Source organism: Orcinus orca, chromosome 15 (genome assembly GCF_937001465.1).
Source record: "Orcinus orca chromosome 15, mOrcOrc1.1, whole genome shotgun sequence".
Classification (NCBI taxonomy): Eukaryota; Metazoa; Chordata; class Mammalia; order Artiodactyla; family Delphinidae; genus Orcinus; species Orcinus orca.
Genome location: NC_064573.1, coordinates 72,720,757 through 72,746,543, shown reverse-complemented (window position 1 = coordinate 72,746,543; position 25,787 = coordinate 72,720,757). Strand labels below are relative to the sequence as shown.

At 39.4% G+C, this 25,787-nt stretch overlaps 1 protein-coding gene and 1 long non-coding RNA gene across 4 annotated transcripts in view; both read right to left on the bottom strand.

Moving 5' to 3' along the window:
- The window catches only part of SPPL3 (signal peptide peptidase like 3), a 119,015-nt gene that overhangs the window by 70,197 nt on the left and 23,031 nt on the right, over positions 1-25,787 (bottom strand). The gene's annotated exons all lie outside the window — the stretch shown is intronic.
- The window catches only part of LOC125961295 (uncharacterized), a 48,142-nt gene continuing 22,448 nt past the window's right edge, over positions 94-25,787 (bottom strand). The window contains exon 2 of the long non-coding RNA XR_007471827.1: positions 94-24,964. This is a non-coding gene — a long non-coding RNA (uncharacterized LOC125961295). The remainder of the gene's footprint in view (positions 24,965-25,787) is intronic.

The following is a 25,787-nucleotide window of genomic DNA, read 5'->3' as shown; positions in this document are numbered from 1 at the left end:
CAAAAGCCAGACATGAAAATGTTTAATACTGTCAATAACACACTTTCCCACATTTTAACATCTCTGAAATTGAAGTGTGTTTTACAATTGACAGTATATTTTTTTCTTTTTTAGTGGCACAAAATAATGAGCCATTTTAAATTAGCAGTCTAGGTTAGCTGAAATACATTATATTAAAATATGAGCTTTTTCAAGTAAGTCCAAATATTTATTTAGCTGCATTTTAAAAACAAAACATTTGTGTTTTTTTATATTTGTTTCCTGTATAAGCCACTATTACCTTGAGTTTTTATTACATATAGTTAAACCTAATCCTAATAAATAAATATGGCCTACAACAGTATTATCCAAAATGTACCTCATGGAAGCTTAGTTTTTCAAAATATCCTTTTCTTGTGGAAAAGAGTTCCATAGTTCAATTAGTAGGGAAAATACTGTCCTAGCCATTAAAACCTAGATTCCTCAAAGTCTACAAAAGCCATTTCTCTGCCAGCACTGGAAACTCTCAAAAAAGACAAAAACAAATTTATAATTCTTTCTATGGGAACTACATACAACGTTCCTGAAATGTTCCTTAGATGACCTAGATGTTTCTAAATATAATTTTAAATGCCTCACCTTTTCACTGCTTCTATATTCTAGCTGTTATGAAAGTCTTGTAACAGCTGATGTAAAAACTGACCAATTAGTAGTTTGCTAAGTTTTAGAGAAAGAATGGGAATAAGAATTGGTTAATAATTTAAGACTGACCACAGGCTGGCATTTCAGGCCCTATTACAATTTACACAAGAGGGGACTTCCCTGGTGGCACAGTGGTTAAGAATCCGCCTGCCAATGCAGGGGACACGGGTTCGAACCCTGGTCTGGGAAAGATCCGACATGCCGCAGAGCAACTAAGCCCGTGCGCCACAACTACTGAGCCTGCGCTCTAGAGCCCATGAGCCACAACTACTGAGCCCGCAAACCACAACTACTGAGCCCACAAGCCACAACTACTGAAGTCCACACACCTAGAGCCCGTGCACCGCAACGAAAAGTAGCCCCCTCTCGCCGCAACTAGAGAAAGCCCGCGTGCAGCAATGAAGACCCAACACAGCCAAAAATAAAATAAATTTAAAAAAAAAATTTACGCAAGAGGCTAGTATTAAAAATTGCTAAGCAATTTAGCAAGGGTCTTCAGACAGTGAGGTGAGGAATTGAACACGGTACCACCATGGTTGCTTTCTCAGACATAGCAGTAAACAAAGCATCATTTATTAATTTATTGTGAACATTACTAATCATTTTAATCAGATTATTAAAATGTACCCAAGTATATTCTTACATAATCCTAATCTCCTCACTCTACAGAGAAATCTGCTTTTGTCACATATAGTTTTATGCACCTTTATTCCTAGGATAATACCTATGGCTAAGTAGATTATCATTCCCAATTCTTCACTCCATCCTTATTAGAATTATACACCCGTGTTGTGCGACTTTGCAGTCTCCCACTGTGGGAGCAGTATTTTCCTGGCTCCATTGATACTGGGCTTAGCCATATAATTTACTTTGTCTATTAAAACTGGGAGAAAGTTATCAATATGCTAGTTCCCAGATGAAGCCTTAAGAGACAATGCATGTTTCTACTCACCCTTCTTAAACTCCTGTAAATCTATATGAGATCATGTAGCCACATGCCCAGGGAGCCACTGCTTCTCAGCCTAGGCTCCAGAATACAAACGCATGAAAGAGAACTGAACCTGGCCAGAAGTTTAAGCCCAGCCTGGCCTAGACTAGAAAAGCCTCGATCAGCAGAACTACACCAACCTGAATACCCATAAACAAAAATAAATGTTGTTGGTTCTAATTCACTGTGAGGTTTTTGAGGTTGTTACCCAGCAGGGGGAAAAAAAGGCCAACAGAGCTATACAAGGAAAGTTATTAAATTGGATACAATTCACATGATATGCTGAAACTCACCTAATGCTCATCTCATTCTCCTCACTGATGCCCAGAGGGGGATGTTTAAAGCCACCTAATTCCGTATTATTATTATTATTTTTTACTTCTTTACAAGGTATTTTCACACATAAAACCTTTGAGCCTCACAAATCTCTTATAAGATTGATGGAACAGCGGGTATTATCCTCATTTTACAGCTAGAACAATTAAAGCTGAGAGACACTGTTCTGTCAGCCAACTCAACCAGTAATGACAAATCTGTTAATAAAATCAGGAAACCGGGGCTTAGACTTGAGGTATCCTAGGATAGGGGGCAATCAGATGGGCTGGTAGGGCAGTGACAAGACCTGGCTGGGCACAATAAAAACTAGGGCCAGGGCCAGGAAGTAGATTAGAATTGCAGGTGATCAGGCTCTGAGATTCCGGATCCCAGGCAGGAAAGCAACACAGGTCAGGAAACCTAGAAGGGGTCCTCAGCACAGGTGGAGACCACAGCTGGACTTCCGGTCAAGAGCAAGGTGGTAGTTAATACCTAAAAGCCAAATAACACTGTGGTACTCTTTCTACAGTGGGGGTGAACATAGAACTACCACTACAACACAAAAAAATCAGCACCTAGTCGGTCACTGACATGTGATAACCAAAGTACAACTAGTACTGTGCATCCTATCTTAAGACAGCACTTTACTGTAAATTAGCATTGCTTAATCATTTGTAATCCACCCACTTCTTTGTCCTGTTACTTATTAGAATTAACTGGAAGGGTCATGTAGAAAAGCTGCTTCAGATAAAACTCAAGTTGCACTGGTCACTAAAAGCCCAACCCTTGTATCAAACAAGACTATCGCTGAGCAAAAGTAATAAAAACATTCTTCACTGTCTCTTTAGAATTAAATCTCAGACACAGTGATTATGAATACAGCCCACACTTACCACTTAAAACAAAGGAACCAGTTTTGTTTAACAAAGCTATAAAATACTTTACCAAACAAATACTTAAGAATAAAACGGCATAGACATCCAAAGGATCTGCAGGAGACCCTAGAAAAAGAAAAGGGTTGGTCTTTTGATCAAAGATGGGCTTTCTGAACTCAGTAGGTTATCAGATACAGACTCAGGTGCAGTGAATACGTACTTATTTTTTCCTTATCAGCTCTACAGAAAAAGAGGTGTGACTCTGCAGTGCACACTTGTTGGTATTTTTCCAGCACACATTCCTCCTTCCTTTCCTAACAGAACACTGACATGGATTGTACCCATTCCCGGCTCTAGCTTACTCCAAATCCTGACCAAAGATAAGCACACAACCCAAGATAGATCAACAGGGCGAATAAGATTCAACTGGGCCTTCTGTTTAAGCCACCAGGGAACTCTAAGAGTGAAGGAACAAGTCCTGCCCGAAGCCAGCGCTACCTGGACTTTTCAGTTATTGTTCTAGAAAAGCCTCATTACTGCTTAAGCCATTGGGCTTTCTATTTTATTATTTGCTTCCAAACATTCAACTGATAAAATTTTTAGAGTTACCAAGGAGCAAATGTGAAATGAGAATTAGAGTACCAAAGTACTATACATAAGCTATCATTCCAAGAAAGCGGGCAGACTCGAAAAACCCAATGAGCTACCTTCAACTCACCTTTAATTTAAGTCTTTCTCTTTAAATAACCAAAGATGGAAAATAGTATAATAATACCCCTAGCCCCAGGGTTAAATTATTTTTTCACTATGTAGATACATCTGATAATTTAATTCAATGGACTAGTCGACAACTATATTACTTAACAATAAGATAGACTATAAAATGGAGCAATTCTATTCCCAGGTATATACTCAAGAGAATTGAAAACACATGTTCACACACAGAAAAAACATGTACATAGATATTCATTATCACTCAAAAGTGGAAACAAAGTCCACCACTGAGGAATGGATAAACAAATTGTGGTGAAGGATAATGTGGGCCATAAAATGGAATGAAGTACTGACACATGCTACAACGTGGATGAATCCTGAAAACACTATGCTAAGTGAAAGAAGTCAGACACATAAGGCCATATATTGTATGATTCCAATTACATGACATGTCAGAAGAGGCAAATCAACAGAGACAGAAAGTAGATTAGTGGTTGCTTAGGGCTGGGGTGGGGGACGGGGGATAGGAGAATGGAGAGTGATTGTACATACGAGTTTCTTATGGGGGGAATAAAAGTAAGATCATGATGATGGCGACACAACTAAAAACCACAGAACTGTGTACTATGAAAGGATGAATTTTATGATATGTTAATTACATCTAGATAAAGCTGTTATTTTAAAAAAGAAACAATAAAAGCTTTGAATTGTTCATATATTTATTATCCACTGGTTTTCTCTGCTATGCACTTTTTTTTTTTTTTTTGCGGTACGCGGGCCTCTCACTGTTGTGGCCTCTCCTGTTGCGGAGCACAGGCTCCAGATGCGCAGGCTCAGTGGCCATGGCTCACGGGCCTAGCCACTCCGCGGCATGTGGGATCTCCCCGGACCAGGGCACGAACGCGCGTCCCCTGCATTGGCAGGCGGACTCTCACCACTGCACCACCAGGGAAGCCCTCTGCTATGCACTTTTAAGTGAAAAGAATACTTATATGCAAAACATCTGGGTTGTCTCCTTCCTGCAACTCAGTTTTTCATTATTATAGATTTCTGAAACCTTCATGTTGTAAGAGGATGGAAAATAAAAGGCTAAGTTACATATTTTCCTTAGAAGAGTGAAAAGAGAAAACTGCCTCAGTTTGTTCCTTCATGTGAATTAGGTTAAATTACTTGACTGTATAAGTCAGAAGTTCTGGAATATGAAACAAAATGTGTTAACTGGGCAAGTCCCAGTCTGTGCTTTATACAATTAGCCCAATGTTACAGAAACAACTACGCTTTGTTATCCAAATCTATTCAGTTTCTGAGTTTGGAAAGTGAAAGGTCAGACACAAGAGTGATAACTGAATTTTCCTTCCGTTAGACAGTCTCAGTATCTGACTACCTCGCAATTACAACTTCTTTCTTCAAAGCAAAATAAGCATCAACATAACTTATCTTTCTCCTATTACTACTAATCAATAGCCTGAATCACAGAACTACTGGCTTGCACATTTAAATGTGCACCAGTACTGTTAGGGATTTAAGGCAAAATAAGACATAATAACTATTACATTCTAAGCTTCTTTCACACCACAATACTAGCTTACTATCTGGAATAGCAAATCTAAGGATCTGCAGGCTGAATTTATTTTGATCACCAACACAGACTGTCTTGTATCTCTTCTGTTGGACTATCTCAGTACAGATAGAAAATAAAAGTGCAGCTATAAGCTGTGATGGCAAACAGAAAAGAATAGCTCAATTTTTGAAATGATGGGTCAGAAGCACACACAAGAAGTTGATACTTTTTAGGTAGAGTAATAAGAGAAAATAGTCATAAAAGTTCTCTGATGGTCTAATTGATTGATGAAAGTAATAATGCCAACGGGCACCACAAAGTTAAAGACATCTACAAACAAATATCAGAAACTCTTGTTCCTCAACCTAAGATAGTGGCACAGCATTACACTACTCTCCAAGTTACAGAGAGTGGGGGGAACCTTACCAATAGCTTAGAAGATGTTCCTATGTAAAAAGGTCCCTGAACAAATTATTTTTCAAAAATACTGGAAAAGAAAAAATATAGTATTAAAGACAGAGCTCTAACAAACATTCAGTTAATGGAAAAAACACCAAGAAGGCATTTTTTAAAATGCAAAACAGGACCTGAGCAGTGATCTGGAAGCTGCAGGAGGCAGTACACACACACACACACACACACACACACACACACACACACACACACACACCCCTTCCAACTATGCATTCTGCACTATTTCTAGTGTGAAATACATTGAATTACAGCCTCAAACTAGTAGAGTGAGTTCCTTAGCACATCCCCAGGAGTGCAGCTACATGAAGGACCACTGTGCCGGTGCTCCATTCAATAGCATTCACACCATGAGAGTTCTAATCTGTGTCTGGGTCCCCAGGTGGCGGATACACATGTATAAATTATATAGTGATATTTCTGTTGATTCGCATTAGGAACACAGTATATGTTTGCTATCCCTGTTCTCTCTTAGAAAACATAATTACCTGTTATATCTACTCTTGATATAATCCTTTGTGATTCAAGAGTTGTGTATAATCACTGTCTCCTTCCTCACATCTATTCTCTCCTTGACTCCACTGAGAATGCTGTTGTCAAGATCATGAGTGATTCTCAAAACCAATGTCTCTGTCGTTCTTATTTAACTTGATCTCAGAGTAGCATGTTGGTTTCTAGGCCTCCTTCTTGAAACTTTCAACTTTTGGTTTCTCTGATGCCACAATCCACTGGCTTCCTCCCACCTCAATGGTCATTCCTCCTCAGTCACCTTTGCTGGCTCTTTCTCCTGAAGTCCCCAGGGTCACCTACAAATTGGCACTGGCCATTTACCTCTACAGGGATTAAATTATGAGCCGCTGCAGCTGCTGACCTTCAACAACCAACCCCTGAAAGGAGTTCAGGGCAGAGATCAGAAATGAGGCCCTCTGTGCTCTGCGAAAAACCGGCAGAACAGGTCTTCAAACAGGTATTTTCAGGAGACTATTTTAGGAGCCCAATTCTTGCATCTCCTCATATCTAGAAAAGCACTAAAATCCTTCATGGTGGCATCTGCTCCTCGTGACTACCAGAAAACTTCTCCACAACTATGTGCTTGATTACATGTACTACACCCTTCACCAAAATCACATATATACCGACCTTCTCCCCTACCTTTTTGGAGCATGGAGCAGTTTCTCAGAGCTATCTGAAATTCTGTCTCCCGGGCTACAGTCCTCATTTTGCTCCAAATAAAACTTAACTCACAACTCTCACGTTGTGCGTTTTTTGTTTTTTGTTTTTAGTCGGCAGTACTAGGTCTTCTCCTCTTCTCAATCTACACGATTGCCCTCATGATTTATAAAGTCCAACAGTTTTCAATAGTACCTGCTCTCTACTGCTTAATCCTAAATCTATACCCATAGACCTGGCCTCTCCTGGGAACTCCTGAGTTCAAATTAGCAATATTCAATTGCTAATTTGAGATCTCCAGTTGCCTATCTAATAATAGGTATCTTGAGCTTAAAATGGACAAAACAGAAACTCTTGATTTTTCCCAAAAAGCTGCTCTTCCCCCCGTTTTACCATATCAGTAAAGACACCAGCCATCCTGGTACTCAGGTCAAAATCTACAACACAAGTAAATCAACCGTACCTCCAAAACCTATCCCAAATCCAGTTCAATCTCCAATATAAGCATCCTAATTCAAGTCACCACCATCTCTACCCTAAACTACTGCAATGGCCTCCAAACTGGTCTTACTTCCATTCTTTATGCCTCTGTTAAAATCCTCCAATGGCATCTCACTGTACCAATAAAATCCTAGCTCCTGTCTGCCTACCTGACATCAAACTTACCCTTATTCCCTAAAAACATCCCCTCCCTCACCCCATGCTATACACAAACACTTTCAGCCTCAGCGACCATATTTCTGTTTTGAATACCCAACTCATTTCCACCGTAGGACTAGGCCCTCTGCTTAGAATATGGCTGCCTCTGATCTTTGCATGGCTGGCTCTTGCTAATAAGATATCAGCTTAAATGTCACCTTCTCAGACAGGCACTTCCTGCCCACCCAATTTCAGGGCCATCCCAATCACTATATATCATTCTCTATTCATGCTCTGCTTAGAATTCCTTCCTGGTACCTTCTTTACTTGTTTACTGCTCCCCATGAGACAGTAAACTCCACTAGAGCAGGGGCTTTGACACCTTGGTCACTGCTGTAACCCTACCACCTACAACAGTGCCTGGCACATAACTGGAGTTCAGTAAATATTTTACATGACTGAAAAACTGAAAAGTAGGGCCACACTAAGGGGACTGATAAAATAATTTTATAATTTCATAACGCCATTTGCAGCAACATGGATGGACCTAGCGATTGTCATACTGAGTGAAGTTAAGTCAGATAGAGACTAATATCATATATTGCTTATATGTGGAATCTAAAAAAAACAGAACAAATGAACTTATTTACAGAACAGAAATAGAGTCACAGATGTAGAAAACAAACTTATGGTTACTAGGGGGGAAAGCGGAGGGGGTGGGGGATAAACTGGGAAAGTGGGATTGACATATACACACTATACATAAAATAGATAACTAATAACGGTCTACTGTACAGCACAGGGAACTCTTCTCAATACTTTGTAATGACCTATATGGGAAAATAATCTAAAAAAGAGTGGATATATAAATGTGTTAACTGATACACTTTGCTGTACAGCAGAAACTAATGCAACATTGTAAATCAACTATACTCTAATAAAAATTTAAAAACAAAAAACTAAAGCATTTGAAGTGAAAAAATTTCTAATTTCATGAATTCATTTCAAACGCATGCACAGTATGGCACATTTGTTTAGTGTGTCACTTAATTTTATCAAAGGTATATGTCGAGCTCTTCAAATAGATTTTTAATTATAGTAAAAGCAAAATTTTACTGTTTTGGGACTTCCCTGGTGGCTCAGTGGTTAAGAATCCGCCTGCCAATGCAGGGATTGAACCCATGTTCAATCCCTGGTCCGGGAAGATCCTACATGCCACAGAGCAACTAGCCCACGTGCCACAACTACTGAAGCCCACGCACCTAGAGCCCGAGCTCCGCAACAAGAGAAGCCCCCGCTTGCCGCAACTAGAGAAAGCCTGCACGCAGCAATGAAGACCCAACACAGCCAAAAACAAATAAATAATAAATTTATTTTTAAAAAAAATTTACTGTTTTAAGATGATGAAATATCCTAGTTTCTGGTTTACTCACACAGCTGCTATTTCACTTTAAAGTAGTTGTGTGAGAATCCTAAAGACTGAACATGTTTTATCCTATAAAGGCTTTGGAGAGTAAAATAGTGAGCCAGGGCTGTTTTGCTTATTTAGTGTATGCTACTTAAGACCAAAAAGAGAAACAAGTTTTAAAACTGGAGTTTCAAAAACTTGCAGCAGGGACTTCCCTGGTGGTGCAGTGGTTAAGACTTCGCAATCCCAGTGCAGTGTGCTGGGGTTCGATCGCTGGTCCGGGAACTAGATCCCATATGCATGCCACAACTAAGAGTTCATGTGCCACAACTAAGGAGCCAGTGAGCCACAACTAAGGAGCCCACAAGCCACAACTAAGGAGCCTGCCTGCTGCAACTAAGACCCAATGCAACCAAATAAATAAGTAAATATTTTTTTAAAATCCTTGCAGCAAATTAGGTAAAATACAGTAGGTTTTCAAGAAAAATAACCATTTTTTAAAAAATAAAACAAAATGGCTTGGAGAAAGCTGGCAAAACAGAAAGGAAGTAGTAGAGTTTTGAGCATTTAGTTGAGCCATTTATAAGGCTTCTAAACCAGCTTCACAGAAGCTCTTGGATTGGATTTCATATTTTTGTTTGCCAGACAGAGGGCAGGATTAGAAAACCCACCAGAGTTCACGGGGGTGGAAGTGTGGAGGCTTTTCTCAGGCTTTCATCTGGGTATTTATATTGTGACAGCAAACTCTGTGGTTAAGCTTGTGCAGTAATTAAGCAGTGTGTTTATAACTTAAATCTCAATGGACTTTTCTAAGATTTCCCCTCAGGCTCAGGAATAAGTGAAATAGGATTCTGACTTATAAACACAAATAAATTGAAGTTTTATGTCACTGAATACCCACACCAACAGCCTCAAGCTTCACTATGCACAGAACCAAACATCAGGAAAAAGGAGATTCAAATAAACAAAGGAGATCCTCCACCAAAAAAAAAAAAAAGATATAACACTGATTTCAACACTAACCAGAGAGAAAGAAAACAAGAAAAAAGAGGCAGGGGGAACTAGTTAGTCTCTCTGGGGAGGCTGGAAATACAGATTAGGTTTATTTTTAAAGCAGCCATTTGACCGGCTTTTAAACTAATTTAAAAAATAATGCCAATATTCATAATTAATGTTCCATAGCAAAGCACTGGTTTTCCTGTTCTTCTGCACCTACATACCATAATCAGCTTGGGTGTGTACCCCTACTTTATAAATGCCGCAGTGAATATGAACCTGTGTTCACCTGAACTGCTCAGAAAAAGGGGAAAACCTCTATTGGGACAGAGTCAAAATTTTTATAAGCAGTTGAACATCTGGTGACAGAAAAGGAGAAGTACGGCATTATGCAACAAAACAAAACTAGTCTTGTTCACCAACACTGGAGTGGGATGAGAAGGTGGTATATGTGTACAAGAGTAGATTCTGACCTAGACTATAAACCACCTCCTGATGAAAAGAACAGCCAGAATCCATTAGAGAGAAGGAACAATTAAAGAACAGAGAAACTCAAGGCTGTTCTAGTTGGTACTGTAAGCAAAGTCGTACTTGCAATGTCTAACCTCATTTTCTCCAATGGCTTCTTTCTAATATACCAGGATCAGGACGTAAATCTCAAGGAAAGAGTCTCAGAAAACAGGCCAAACCACAGCCACTGGATCCTAAAACCCTGGAGCGGGCTGAGGACTACAGGGATGCATATGGGTCTAGAATTATTGTCATATGCACAGAACCTCAAATTAAATTCTCTCAACAGGAGGGGCGCAAGGAAGGTGGGACATGAGCACTGCTACTTCTTGTCCAGTCTGAATGACTGAGAGTAGTGGTACCATTGAGAGAATGGCAAGAGTTTAACTAATTTACCTGCCCCCACTCCCCCCACCCAAGTAAGCTAGCTTAACAAGTATTATTTTAGAATTGCTATACTACTTTAATCATCTGCGTATCTCACATACAGATTAGTTGTGGAATTAATCTATATATTTAAGATAAAAGGAAGCCAAATTTATAATTTTTATAACTACTTTCTAATGGTTTCATTTCCAAACATCAACCTTTAACCCAGAAGGCTACAAAGGGAAAGGCTAGGTTTTTCACAGGTATTTTAAGATACTGCTCTTGTAGCATATCTTATTATATCTAAAGAATAAGGAAATAATGAAGAAAGTAAGCAAACAGTCAGGAAAAGAATTCCAAAAAAATCTGCATATAAACTATTCTTTATCACCTCTGTGATATATAACACCAATGACAAAAAAATGAGCATGCTGGAGATGGTCTGTATGACATTCAATTATTTATTTATTTATAACCATCTTTCGGGGCCCAGGATGTAATGCAAACTTGATTAGTGTATGTAAATATTTTTACATTAATGAAAGTAGAATTAAACTTACATATACCACCCCCGCAATACTCTCCCTTCCCTCTAACAAAGTTACCAGAGATGGGATCATCAACTCTAAAAAGCTTTCTTGTATATCAAACCATCTAAGTCAGTTTTCTAAAGGTAAAAAAATTCATGTAATTTGTACCAACTTCTACAAAGTTGTAGCCAACTGGCAGAACATTTCCTAAACTATTGTTTAAGTAGCTACTAATGGATTAATGGGTCACCACAGAGGCAGATGAAATGGGTGGTCTGTTTACAACGGTAACTGTTTAAAAAATCATGAGTTTTACTTAGAAAATCAAAGCTGCTCTAAAAAACAGCGACCAACATATTCTGTGATTTTTGCATGTGCCATCTGAGAGTATCTCCAAGAAAATGTCTGGCTTTGTCCCAGGCATTCTAGTTAGCTGTGAGTAATACATGTGGTCTATACCTTTTAGGACTGGGCAAATCCTATTTAGCTGAGATTCCTGAAAACAACTCTGGGTTATAGGCTCCTAATCTTCTCACACATACCCTCCCCCTAAAGTTTTCATGTCCTCAAGCCTCACCACTTCTTTATGATAGCCTCTGCTTTATAAATCCATAACTCTAGTGTAAAATATTTTCATTGGAAAAGTTAAGACTGAAAAAATGTGGACAAGGATTCAGTAAAAATAACCATTCCTAACAGTGTAACAGATACATTTAGGCAGATGCTGGTCAGAGGCTTCCCTCAGCTGAATCACCAGGCCATGCAAAACCCCAAGTTTGCACTCAGAGAGGTTCTGAAATACTACCCTCTGGTGTGCAAACTTAAAGTATATTAAGCTTGGAGAAACTGTTCTAAAGTAAGTTGCTGGACCAAGCTAGATTTGGAAATATGATGGATGATCAGTAAAGGATCAGCTCTAGAAGCTACCAAGGGAACTCAGTTCTTAGAACCTTTTCCATTAAATTAAAGCCTTCTGGAGACACTCTTTATCTCAGATGTACCAGAGGCTAATGAGTCCTCCCCACTGCCCCTTTCAAATCTACTTACTTACTCAGTCTCTAGAGCCACCTGAGTGTTAAGGCCAAAGGAAATCACCAACATGCCCACACCATGGAAGTTTATGCCATAGTGCAGGGAAGTCTAAAAAGCCAACTGCTGCTATTCCAGACTTCACACTATGAAAAAGAATGTTGGATAATGAACTAATGGTTTCTTAAAGAAAATTTCCCCGTTTCAACTTGAGTAATACCCTATTTTAGTTTTCTATTACTCCTGTAACAAACTACCACAAACTAAGTGACTTAAAACAACACAAACTTATTCTAGAGGTCATAAACCTACAACAAGCCTTACGGGGCTAAAAATCAAGGTGCTGGCAGGGCTGGTTCCTTCTGGAGGCTCTGAGGGGAAAATTAGTTTCCTTGCCTTCTTCAGCTTCTAGAGGCCTGCCTGTACTCTTTAGGTCACCTACTCTTCATCACATCACTCCAACCTCTGGCTTCCATCATCAAATCTACTATGCACTCTGATCTCCTGCCTCCCTTTTCTAAGGACCCTTGTGATTATATTGGGCCCACCTGGATAATCCAGGCTCATTCTCCCATCCCAAGATCCTTAACTTAATTACACCTGCAAAATCTCTTTTTACCATATTCACAAGTAACAGAAATTAGGATATGGACATCTTTGAGGGGCCATTATTCAGGCTACCACACACCTGTATAGAGATTTTAACTTCTATAAAGCATATTTATCTATCTCATTTAAACCTCATGCAGTATTATCATTACTTTTTTATTAATGATCAAGTAGGTCTAGAAAAGTTAATTTCTCAGGCATCATAAAGTTAGCCAAAGAACTAAGACTCAAAACCAGAACCACATACTGCCTTCTCCTCCACAGTGCTGTTTGTAATTCCCTGGCCTTTCTCCCTTGCTTTTTTCTTGAACAACTTCTTAACACACTGGAAGTCCAAAATTCAAGTCACCAAAAAAATTTAGACCACACCAGAGGTTCCTAAACCTTCTCAGGTCACTGCTCTCTTAGAATGTAGGTCACTTCCTCATGGCACGCCCTAGGCCAAAAGGAATGCCTAATAGTCTGTTAGGTCCAAACTTAATAGGCATTTATGGCCTAACAACTTAACTTCGCACCTTTTGGGTACTCCACAGCTTCTCAACTTCTGATTCTAATAACTTATGAAGTAGACTTTCCCAGTAGAAGAGCTTCCAGATAGCACAATAAATGAACAGAAATAATACAGATTAATGGTATTTTTCAACCACCCAACTAGAAACTGGCAAACATATATAAACAAATTTTTATCAAGTACATCATAGGTCCCTGCTATTTAGCATTATGACTTAAAAGCTTTATTTTCTTTTTCTATAAATTTTTTTAAAATTTATTTTTGGCTGCATTGGGTCTTTGTTGCTGTGCCCGGGTTTTCTCTAGTTGTGGCGAGCAGAAGCTACTCTTCGTTGCAGTGCGCGGGCTTCTCATTGCGGTGGCTTCTCTTGTTGCGGAGCATGGGCTCTAGGCACGCGGGCTTCAGCAGTTGTGGCACATGGGCATAGTTGCTCTGCGACATGTGGGATCTTCCCAAACCAGGGCTTGAACCTGTGTTCCCTGCATTGGCAGGCAGATTCTTAACCACTGTGCCACGAGGAAAGTCCAAGGCTTTATTTTCAAAAAAAGTTATTGGTCTCAAGTAAAATAATACTTGCTTCAGAAATGTGCTGTCTTCTTTCCAGCAGTAAAACAACCTTACTCTTTTTCATACATGGAGAAAATATGTCACTCCTCCAAGGAGTGGAGGTGTACCTGAAGCCCAAGAGCCACACCAGGATGTTATCATTGTCAGATACTGTGCCTATCCACCACATAGATGTCCCTGGAAGGCAGCTGAGAGAATTCCAGTCTTAAGAGTGAGTGGAATTCTGAAAGGCCCAAAGGGTGACTCATGATTAATGTAATCCAGCACTGTCTAACAGAACTTTCTGTGATGATGAAAACATTCTATATCTGCACTGTCCAATAAGTCAGCACTTGAAAAGTGGTGAGTGCGACTGAGGACCTGAAACTGTAATTTTATTTTAATGAATTTAAATTTAAATAGCCATGTGCAGCTAGTGGCTACCTTACTGGACAGCACAGACCTAAGAAAATCCTGGGGATTCCAGTCCCCTTGGCAGTGATCTGGCTTAGGCGTTTGATGCAATTCTGACCAATGAGATAAGGGGAAAAGGTTTCTCTTGTACCAGGAAAAAAAAAAAAAAAAGGACACACCACAAGGCAGAGAAGTTTCTTTTTTCTGCCTCTGGATGTGGTCTTGAGATGTAATGTCTAGGAAATGCTGCAGCCATCTTGCAAATAGTAGCACAGCAAACCTACAGATGAGACAAACACACTGAAGAGAGCAGAACAGAAGAAGGCAAAGAACACGACCCCTTGAAACTATCAATGAGCTAGCTGCCTGACCACTGCTGAAGAAATAACATTTTAATCTATTTATTTAAGATATTTTAGATATTTCCATTTATTCAGATATTTCCTAAGCACTGACTAGAGATACAGCAATGAGCCTAATAGATAAAAATTCCTGTCCATAAGAATTAAACAAATTCTTACTGTTTAAGTCAGCCAAATCAGGATTTTTTTGGTTAACCATAGCTGAAGATATACTAATTCACAAGACACACAAAGTAAAAGTAGATGAAGTAAACTGTCCTCCTTGGAGCAGTAGTGAAATAAACCTAGGTATTTAAAGATCAGATACTGATGTCAATTCCAAAGAGAGTAATTCTAGAACAAATATATCCCAAATAATGGATCATAAGTACTTTGCTAAAGATCATTTGTTAGCAAATATTAAGGCCAGACTACTAAGGAACATAAATAAATAAATATGGTTAACAGTAAACTAACCACCTGTACACTACCATCCAAGGACTCATTTAAAGTTATCACTATTAAGATGTAGGTACAGGGCTTCCCTGGTGGCACAGTGGTTAAGAATCCGCCTTCCAATGCAGGGGACACGTGTTCGAGCCCTGGGCCGGGAAGATCCCACATGCCGCGGAGCATCTAAGCCCATGCACCACAACTACTGAGCCTGCGCTCTAGAGCCCGTGAGCCACAACTACTGAGCCTGCGTGCCACAACTACTGAAGCCCACATGCCTAGAGCACATGCTGTGCAACAAAAGAAGCCACCGCAGTGAGAAGCCCGTGCACCAAAACAAAGAGTAGCCCCCACTCGCCCCAACTAGAGAAAGACTGCACAGCTACGAAGACCCAGAGCAGCCAAAAATAAATAAAAATTTATTAAAAAAAAAAGATGTAGGTACAAAACAGAAAAATTTTCTAACTTACTTTCTCCTCCATTCAACTCCCTCTCTACCGTTTTAAACAATTACAAAACACGCATTATTTAAATTTTCTAACTGTTCTCAAACCAAATAATAGTCCAATAACACATTATGAATTTTACTAATCATGTAAACACAGACTAAATCATGTTTTCAAAGTGAAATAATTGAAATCTGTTTGGTACCCCTAATGGATCAAGTAAGTGTATCACACCAGAGCTTTTCCACCATATTGTGTTAAACAGACTACACACACATTTGAAAATAAAAAACAAGACCAAAACACTACTGCCCTCAATTTTTGCCACTTTTCTGCTTAAAAATAAAAATTAAAGAAATTTAATTATGGGACAGGATTCTAGAATGATGGCAGCAGCCAGGGCACAGTTGTTTTTGAATCCTCCTGAATTCTCCCATAAAAAACACATGGAGCAATCTGGATAGCAAAACTGAAAGCCTGCATTTACAACAATACTAAGTGATAAGGTATTCTCATGAAACCCAGAATACAACTGGGTGGGGACAAACTACTGACTGCTAAAGACTCATGTGGAACTACCATCTGTGTGAGAAAAAGCAGAGGGAAGCAACAGGGTATTTGATGAACCTGAACTTAGGAAAACCCCGAAGAGACAACAGACACTCACTGGAAAGTGCACTGGGCCAAACTGAGAACAGCAGTTGAAAAGGAAAGGAGTTTTGCACATTTCAACTTATGCGTGAGCACAAGGAGACTGGCAGTCTGAAGGGGATGAAGTAATCTGGGCCCTATAAACTCAAAGTTAACCATCTGAAGCTCCTTTCAGAACAGTCTTGTGCTGAGGAAAAACTACTGGGAACAGAATCCAAATTAAGCAGAATAGAGACAAGAGCGGTAAAGCAAGAAGGCAGCCCAGATACGGAACTGGGAGGAGAAAGGGCCAGGAAATGTATGAAAGTACAAGGTTCCCACAAAAAAACTCAGAAGAGGGAGCTCTAGAACCATGAAGCTAGAAAAACTTTCACGACTCACCTCTTTTTTCTAATAGTTTAGAAAAATTAATCTAACTTTGAAATGAGCACGGGAAAGCAGTGTGGTTACACCTAAAAGTCATTATAAAGAAAACAAAAAAACAAAAAAGGGGGATGAGGGGTACAGACAGTATTCCTAAAAACAATGAAAGCATACTAGAAAAACAATACTTTAAAACAGATGAATATAATTTTATATTTCAAAATCAGCTTTAAAAATTTAAGAAAATGACATAATAATGCCAATAATGCCCCAAAGGGGGGAAAAAAATCAAAGCAATGCGACGTAAGAAATACTAAAAAATCACAATTTAAGAAAAATTTCACGAAAAAATATTCTATATTGAATCAGTCAATCCCTAATGACCAACTCTGAGAAACAGTCTAGTATAATTACTGGATCTTTTAAAAAGCAGAAGTCCCGGCATCCTGGCAAAAAATCCAAGTCACTTGTAATGTTAAGACTATCAGAATATCGTTAGTCTTTGACAGCAATGCTACATGGCAGAAGACAACAGAGGAAACCACACGTGAGCCAAGAACTTACAGGCAGTCAAACTAGTAGGAGTGAAACTGTAGGGTCATATGGTGAATTTGTTTAACTTCTTAGAGCCAGTTTCTTTTTAGAATCTATTAGTGTTCCCCTTATTTATTAACTGTATTTAGGATCCTTATAGTACAGAGTTATATTTTCATTTTTTATCCTGTCTCATCATGTTTCTCAGAGACACAGTAAAACAACTTTCCAATGGGGAGATTTTATGTATAAATTTATAGCGTGCTACAAGCAAAATATAAAGATAAGTGCTAACATGTCACCTAAATAAGATAAAGACTGCCGAATCTAAATGTTTTTATAAAGCAGTAACTGAGGTTAAAATTGTGATAGTATAGTATACATACTATATATAATATTGTGTGTGTGTATGTAGTTTACTTTGCCCTCCCGCCAAAAAAAAACAAAAAAACAAAAACAAAAAAAACAAAACAGGGCACAGTGGTGGCACAGTGGTTAAGAATTGGCCTGCCAATGCAGGGGACACTGGTTCGAGCCCTGGTCCTGGAAGATCCAACATGCCGTGGAGCCGCTAAGCCCGTGCGCCACAACTACTGAACCTGCGCTCTAGAGCCTGTGAGCCACAACTACTGAGCCCACATGCCACAACTACCGAAGCCCATGCGCCTAGAGCCCATGCTCCACAACAAGAGAAGCCACTGCAAATGAGAAGCCCGCGCACAAGGAAGAGTAGCCCCCACTCACCGCAACTAGAGAAAGCCCACGTGCAGCAACAAAGACCCAACTCAGCCAAAAATAAATAAATAAATTTTTAAAAAATTAAAAAAAAAGAACCTACTAAATTCTTAAAAAAAAAAAAACCCACCAACAGTACCTGAAACAGAAATTCTTTAAGTATTCAACTCAGCCAAAAATAAATAAATAAATTTTAAAAAAATTTAAAAAAAAGAACCTACTAAATTCTTCAAAAAAAAAAAAACCCACCAACAGTACCTGAAACAGAAATTCTTTAAGAACCACTGATTTAAAAGAATTTTTTGAACACTTATGCCTACAGTCATATTGTCCCTATTAATAAGGAAGCTATGTTAAGTTTCAACATAATAGAAAAACATATAGAGTCCAAAAGTCCTCTCAATCACTGAGGTGATAAAAGTATACATCAAATGACCTAGGAAGGATCTGGCTCACCACTGGAAGAGTCACATCACTTTCATGATATATATTCATCATACTTAACCACAAGTGTATATAACATATAATATACCTGGTCTACAAAAATACTTGCATGAAAGGGGTGAATAAATTGTATAAATGTCAAAGTTTTCTAGTAATACACTGACTACTAAAACAGGACTATTCAAAGGGTGGTTCAGCCCTGGTGTTGGTCCACGAACCATTGGTAACCAATCCACTTCAAGTTAAGTTAAAAAAAAAAAAAGAAAAACAATAAATGTTTCAAAACCTTTACAGCAATTTGGTAATTTTATGCCTGTTGACCCTAATAATGAAAATTTGGGGCATGCGTTTTGTAAGGTTTTTTAATCTGGTAATTTATTTTTAGTGTATTTTAACAAAAAAATCTGTCTGTGACAAACTGGGAGGAGGGAAGAAGGAGGAACTGGTACATTACCAGAAATAGTTTGAGAAGCAGAAGCCAGCAAACTTTTTCTGTAAAGGGCCAGATAGTAAATATTTTAGGTGTTACAAGCCATACAGTCTCTGCTGCAACTACTCTACTCTGCCATTACAGCATGAAAGAAGCCATAGATGACATGTAAACAAAATGGGTATGGCTGTGTTAAAAGAAAACTTTACAAAAACAGGCGATGGGTCAGATTTGGCTTGCAGGTCACAGTTTGCTGATTCCCGTACTGTAACATTCAAGAAAAATAGAATAAGAAAGGAGACAAAGCACAGAATGTTCCAAAAGGACAGAACCTTGGAAAGGGTTTTGGCAATAAAGTAAAAGGAAAAGAGTAAGATTTTTGGAAACCAATCCTGAAGAGACTGCTATCAATGTGGTCTAGATCTCATTTAGCTATGCGATCAGCCATGTTTCTAGTCATATGTTAAACAGGTTGTGGTGGATTCTTGCTTTGTTATAATAAACTACAGTGCCCTATGATGATACTACACAGGTAAGATGTCTTTGTTTATATACTTCTTAGCAAAGGACTGAATCCTGGTTTAACTGGCAGGGAAGAACACTGTCTGACATTACACTTATATAATCAAATCTCTGGTTGATTAAAAAAAAATCACATCCTTGAAATCATAACATATAAAACAATCCAATCTCCTAACAGATTAGTTCTGTCCCTCATTATTTGTGTTTTGAAATAGCTTTTGTGCCTAAGAGTTGCAAAGCTCTGCTGGTGGTATGCATTATTAAGGGTATAAAAATAAGATTTTGCCTTCAAAAAAGTTATATTCTAGTGATTAAAGTAAGATACATCGTAAATACCCAAAATGCAATGCAAAAATGACACTACTTTTCCTACTAGACCCTAAGTTACTCGAGAGCAGGATTCATGCCCGAGTCTTCTTTCCATCTCTTCTAACAAGCACATAAAATCAACCAACCAACCAACCAACCATTTGCTGAATGAGTAAGGTGTGAGTAAGGGTGAGTAATTGCTACCTGCCTTTCACAGATGAGGAAGCTAAGGGAACAAAAATTTTATAGCTGGTTAAAAGCAGATTCAAGACCACAATCCAGATTTCCTAACCCCTATTATTCAGTTTCCCACCAGACCGTGATTGCCTTAATATATGTAAAGAACAAAATCCCACCAGCAGATTTCCAACCATCTTAAATAAAATTATGAAACTTAAAAGATACCTAAAATATCTCTGAAGAACAATCTCTCAACTGTAAACTGTAGGCCAATAACTATACTACAGGAGTAACACAGGTAATTGATGTGGCAGAGAAGGAGGGAAGAGCAGAAAGTACCCTTCAAAATATGACCTGGATCCCTGATACCCAAGAGTTCCGAGATACCAAAGAACAAGAGGGCTACAAGAGAGTTAGGGGTAAGAGATAACTCTCAAAGGATTGAGACCACAGCTTTGGGTGGTAGCTCTCAACATTTTCATGTTTTCCTCATGGTTTCAATTCTAGAATTTTGGGCAACGTACTTGAAGGGACTAAGACTCAAAAACAACAATGATTTAATCAACAATAAGTATAATGCAATCAGTACTACTGTAAAATAATGTCCATAATGTCTAAAGTAGCTAGCTGTTCTCAAACTTTTGTTTATGTACATTATATCTATGGATATTTATGTTAGAATTAAAACCGTGAACGTTAAAAATATTTATTTTGAAACTAAGTATTACATATTACATAAATCACATGTTTTAATGAAACATAACTTTTCCAAGACAAACAAAAAATAGAAGAATGGCACTGTTTTACATTTTCGCAAATATCTTTAATGCCTACTTTAACAGAAGTGCATTCTCATATCTACTTCTGCATTTAATCTGACGTGATCATTTGTTTTGGTTGAAGTATATGAAGAAGATCCAGCCTCACCCAAATCTGTAGTTTAAAAGGGGAGTATTGGGACTTCCCTGGTGATCCAGTGGTAAAGAATCTGCCTTACAGTGCAGGGAACGTGGGTTTGATCCCTGGTCAGGGAACTAAGATCCCACGTGCCGCAGGGCAAGTAAGCCGCGCGCCACAATTACTGAGCTCGCCCGCCTCAACTAGAGCCCACGTGCCCTGGAGCCTGTGTGCCACAACTAGAGAAGAGAAAACCCGCAGGCTGCAACTAGAAAGAAGCCCGTGCGCCACAAAGAAAGATCCCGCATGCCTCAATGAAGATCCTGCGGGCCGCAACTAAGACCCGACACAGCCAAAAATAAAATAAAAGAAAGAAAGAAAGGGGAATTTTGTGTGTGTGTGTGTGTGGTACGCGGGCCTCTCACTGTTGTGGCCTCTCCCGTTGCGGAGCACCGGCTCTGGACGCGCAAGCTCAGCGGCCATGGCTCACGGGCCCAGCTGCTCCGCGGCATGTGGGATCTTCCCTGACCGGGGCACAAACCCGTGTCCCCTGCATCGGCAGGCGGACTCTCAACCACTGAGCCACCAAGGAAGCCCTGAAAGGGAAGTATTTTAATAGCCTTTCAGATAACTGGATATTCTTCAATACTGCAACAAAACTCAACAGATGGGGACTTCCCTGGTGGCGCAGTCGTTAGGAATCCACCTGCCAATGCAGGGGACACGGGTTCAAGCCCTGGTCCGGGAAGACCCCACATGTCGCGGAGCAACTAAGCCCGTGTGCCACAACTACTGAGTCTGCGCTCTGGAGCCCGCAAGCCACAACTACTGAGCCCACATGCTGCAACTACTGAAGCCCACATGCCTACAGCCCGTGCTCCGCAACAAGAGAAGCCACCACAATGAGAAGTCCGCGCACCACAATGAAGAGTAGCCCCCGCTGCTGCAACCAGAGAAAGCCCTCGCGCAGCAACGAAGACCCAAAACAGCCAAAAATAAATATTAAAATAATAATTAAAAAAAAACTCAACAGATGGTAGTTTCTTAAAGGTTACAGGCAGTGTGGAATCTGAAACCCTACCAATGAACTTTTTGTACTCTGTTACATTAAAAACCATCAGTCTACTTTGCACTTTGCATGAATCTTTCCTCAGCAAATAGTTCACTAGTGTTGTGTGACTCCTAAAACATTGATACACTTCATTATTCAATACCAAAAATCCATATTTAACATCACCACTGATCTCATCAGAGAAGTCTTTAAATAGTGGTAATTTGTCAAACTCAAATTTTATCATTGGCAACAAATACTCCCAGCTCCTTCATTTTTGAGAAAATGTTGCCAAATATTCAAATCTGAATAACAACAGTTTTTCTGTCAATTATTCTCTCAAGTAAAAATGGTATCCCATGAAAAATGTTGCTAGGTCAGCATGCAACTCAAACAATCCTCCATGTTAAAACCACCACGGAACTTCAACTTGCAGAAGAAGTAAGTGCCTTATAATTTAAGGTACTTATAAGAAGTTATAAGCGCCTTATAACTTCCCATTACATCACACAGACTATTAAAAAGATGTGTGCTCTAGTATCCACCTGTTAGTCACTTACTAGCCAGCCATCTAGCTCTGTCGAGGTATCACAGTGCTTGTATTTAAGTAACCCTTATTTTACTTAATAATAGCTCCAAAGCACAGGAGTAGTGATGTTGGCAATACGGACACGTCAAAGACAAGCTGCAAACTGCTTCCTTTAAGTGAAAAGGTGAAAGTTTTCAACTTCATAAGAAAAGCAATCATATGCTGAGGTTGCTAAGATCTACAGTAAGAATGAATTTTTGAAATTGTACAGAAAGAAAAAGAAATTCATGCTCATTTTGACATCACACCTCAAACTGCAAAAGTTACAGCTACAGGGAATGGTAAGTGCTTAGCTAAGGTGGAAAAAACATTAAATTTATACAATAAGGTATTTTGAGAGAGGGACCACATTCACATAACTTTTATTACAATAATCTCTTACGGTGCCTAATTTATAAACTTTATCATGGGTATGTACGTATAGGAAAAAACATTTTAAAAAAAGTATATACAGGTTTCGGTACTACCATGGTTTCAGGCATCCACTGGGGATCTTGGAACAGATAAAAGGAGACTATACTATATCTCTACAACAAAAGTAGACTTTGGAACAAGGAATATTAGGAGAGATATTACATAATGAAGGAAGGGTCGATTCATCAAAAGGACATAATCTTAAATATGTATATACCTAATAAGGGGTTCAATACTCACAGAACTGAAAGGAGAAACATGCAAAGCTGGAAACTTCAACGCACCTTTCTCAGTAATTGATAGAATTTTTAAAAATCACCAACGATCTGAACATTATCAATCAACTTGACCTAATAGATATTTATATAGCATTTCAACACATGTAAAGATGCTCAATATAATCGGTCACCATGGAAATACAAATTTAAACCAACAATGAGATGCCATTACACACCACTAGAATGGCTAGAAAATGAAGCAACTAAAACTCTCCACTATGAGAATGGAGCAACTGGAACTTACACATTGCAGGTGGGAATGCAAAATGCTACAGGCTTTGAAGAACAGTTTGACAGTTTCTTTAAAACTTCAACATATGCTTACAATATGACCCAATATTCCCACTGTCAGGTTTTATACAAGAGAAATAAAATCATGTGTCCAGAGAAAGACCTGTATTTGAATATTCATAGCAGATTTATTTATAATAGCCAAAAAAAAAAAAAAATGAGAAACAGCGTCCATCAACTAACTGGTGAATGGTAAACAAATTGTGATATATCCACACAGCAATTAAGAACAAACTTCTGGGGAATTTCCTGCAGGTCCAGTGGTTAGGACTCAGCGCTTTCACTGAGGACCTGGGTTCAATCCCTGGTAGGGGAACTAAGATCCTGCCAGCCTTGAGGCAGGGGGGAAAAAAAAAAAACACAAGAAACTTCTGATACACCCAACAAAATACATGATTTCAAAAACATTATCCTAAGTGAAAGAAGCCAGAATCAAAAGACTATTGCTGGGCTTCTCTGGTGGCGCAGTGGTTGAGAGTCCGCCTGCCGATGCAGGGGACACGGGTTTGTGCCCCGGTCCGGGAGGATCCCACATGCTGCAGAGCGGCTGGGCCCGTGAGCCATGGCCGCTGAGCCTGCACGTCCGGAGCCTGTGCTCCGCAACGGGAGAGGCCACAACAGTGAGAGGCCCACGTACCGCAAAAAAAAAAAAAAAAAGACTATTGCTGTATGGCTCCAGTTATATGAAAAACTAGAGAAAGCAAAATTATATATAGAGAGAGAGACAAAATGCAATCAGTGGTTGCTAAGGGCCTAGGAGTGAGAGGAGAAAATTAACTGTAAAGGGGCACAAGGGAATTGTTTGGAGTGATGGAAAGAATTGTCCTATTCTTGACTGGGATTGTAGTCTCACAATAATAGCATGTATTTGTCCAAAACTCACAAATTATTACTTTAAAATGAGTGAATTTTACTGTAGGCAAATATACCTCAGAAAGTTGATTAAAATTTTAAAACTTAAATGGGAAAAGAAAAATCTCAAAGCTGGAAGTGGGAAAGAAATCATAAGAGCCAAAATAAAAGAGCTCAGAATTATTGGAGAATACCATACACATTTACATGCTAATAAATTTTAAAACTTAAGTTCAATGAGTAGTATGCTAGTAAAATGTTAAATACCAAAACTGATACAAGAAAACATGAAACAAATCCATAACAGAAGACGCTGACCAATGTAACAAAAAGTTACACAATCATCCCTTCTTTACCCCCACGAGAGCACTAAAACCCAACAGCATTACACGAAAATTTAAAGATTTCTAACAAAAATGTGGCAGGTATATTCACCTCCAAGTGCTGTGGAGGAAACAGGTCCTTAAATTGATAAGATAAAATGAAAAAAGAAAACTATATGACAATCTTGTTTACAAATAATGATGTGAAAATCTTAGATAAAACTCAAACAATTAAAGCAATACCTCAAGAGATTTACTAAATACTACTAAACAGGTTTTGTTCTAAGAATGCAAGGGTTTTAAATAAGATTAACTATTGATATCATACAAGCAAAAGATTCATGCAAAATGTCATGACAGGACTTCCCTGGTGGAAGAAGAGAAGAAGTAGATAAGAATCCGCCTGCCAATGCAGGGGACACAGGTTCAATCCCTGGTCTGGGAAGATCCCACATGCCACGGAGCAACTGAGCCCATGTGTCACAACTACTGAGACTGCGCTCTAGAGCCTGTGAGCCACAACTACTGAGCCCGTGTGCCACAACTACTGAAGCCCACGCACCTAGAGCCCATGCTCTGCAACAAGAGAAGCCACCACAATGAGAAGCCCGCGCACCGCAACAAGATAAAGCCCACGTGGCAGCAACGAAGACCCGTCGCAGCCAAAAATAAATAAATAAATTTATTTAAAAAAAAAGTCATGACAGCAAGACTTTTAGGGACTTCCCTGGGGGCACAGTGGTTAAGAATCCGCCTGCCAATGCAGGGGACACGGGTTTGATACCTGGTCCGGGAAGATCCCACATGCCCCAGAGCAACTAAGGCCCTGACCCATAACTACTGAGCCTGTGCTCTAGAGCCTGCGAGCCACAACTACTGAAGCCCGTGCGCCTAGAGCCCCTGCTCCGCAATGAGAAGCCACCACAATGAGAAGCCTGCGCACCGCAACGAAGAGTAGCCCCCGCTCGCCACAACTAGAGAAAGCCCACGTGCAGCAACAACAACCCAACGCAGCCATAAAAAAATAAATTTATTTTTAAAGAAGACTAACTTTTATAAAATTCAATGAATCCCACACTTTTTAAATTTATTTATTTATTTTTTTTTTGCGGTACATGGGCCTCTCACTGTTGTGGCCTCTCCCATTGCGGAGCACAGGCTCCGGACGCGCAGGCTCAGCGGCCATGGCTCACGGGCCCAGCCGCTCCGCGGCATGTGGGATCTTCCCGGACTGGGGCACGAACCCGTGTCTCCTGCATCGGCAGGCAGACTCTCAACCACTGCGCCACCAGGGAAGCCCCCACACTTTTTTTAGAAAAAAAAATGTGATTCATAATTTTTATTGGCT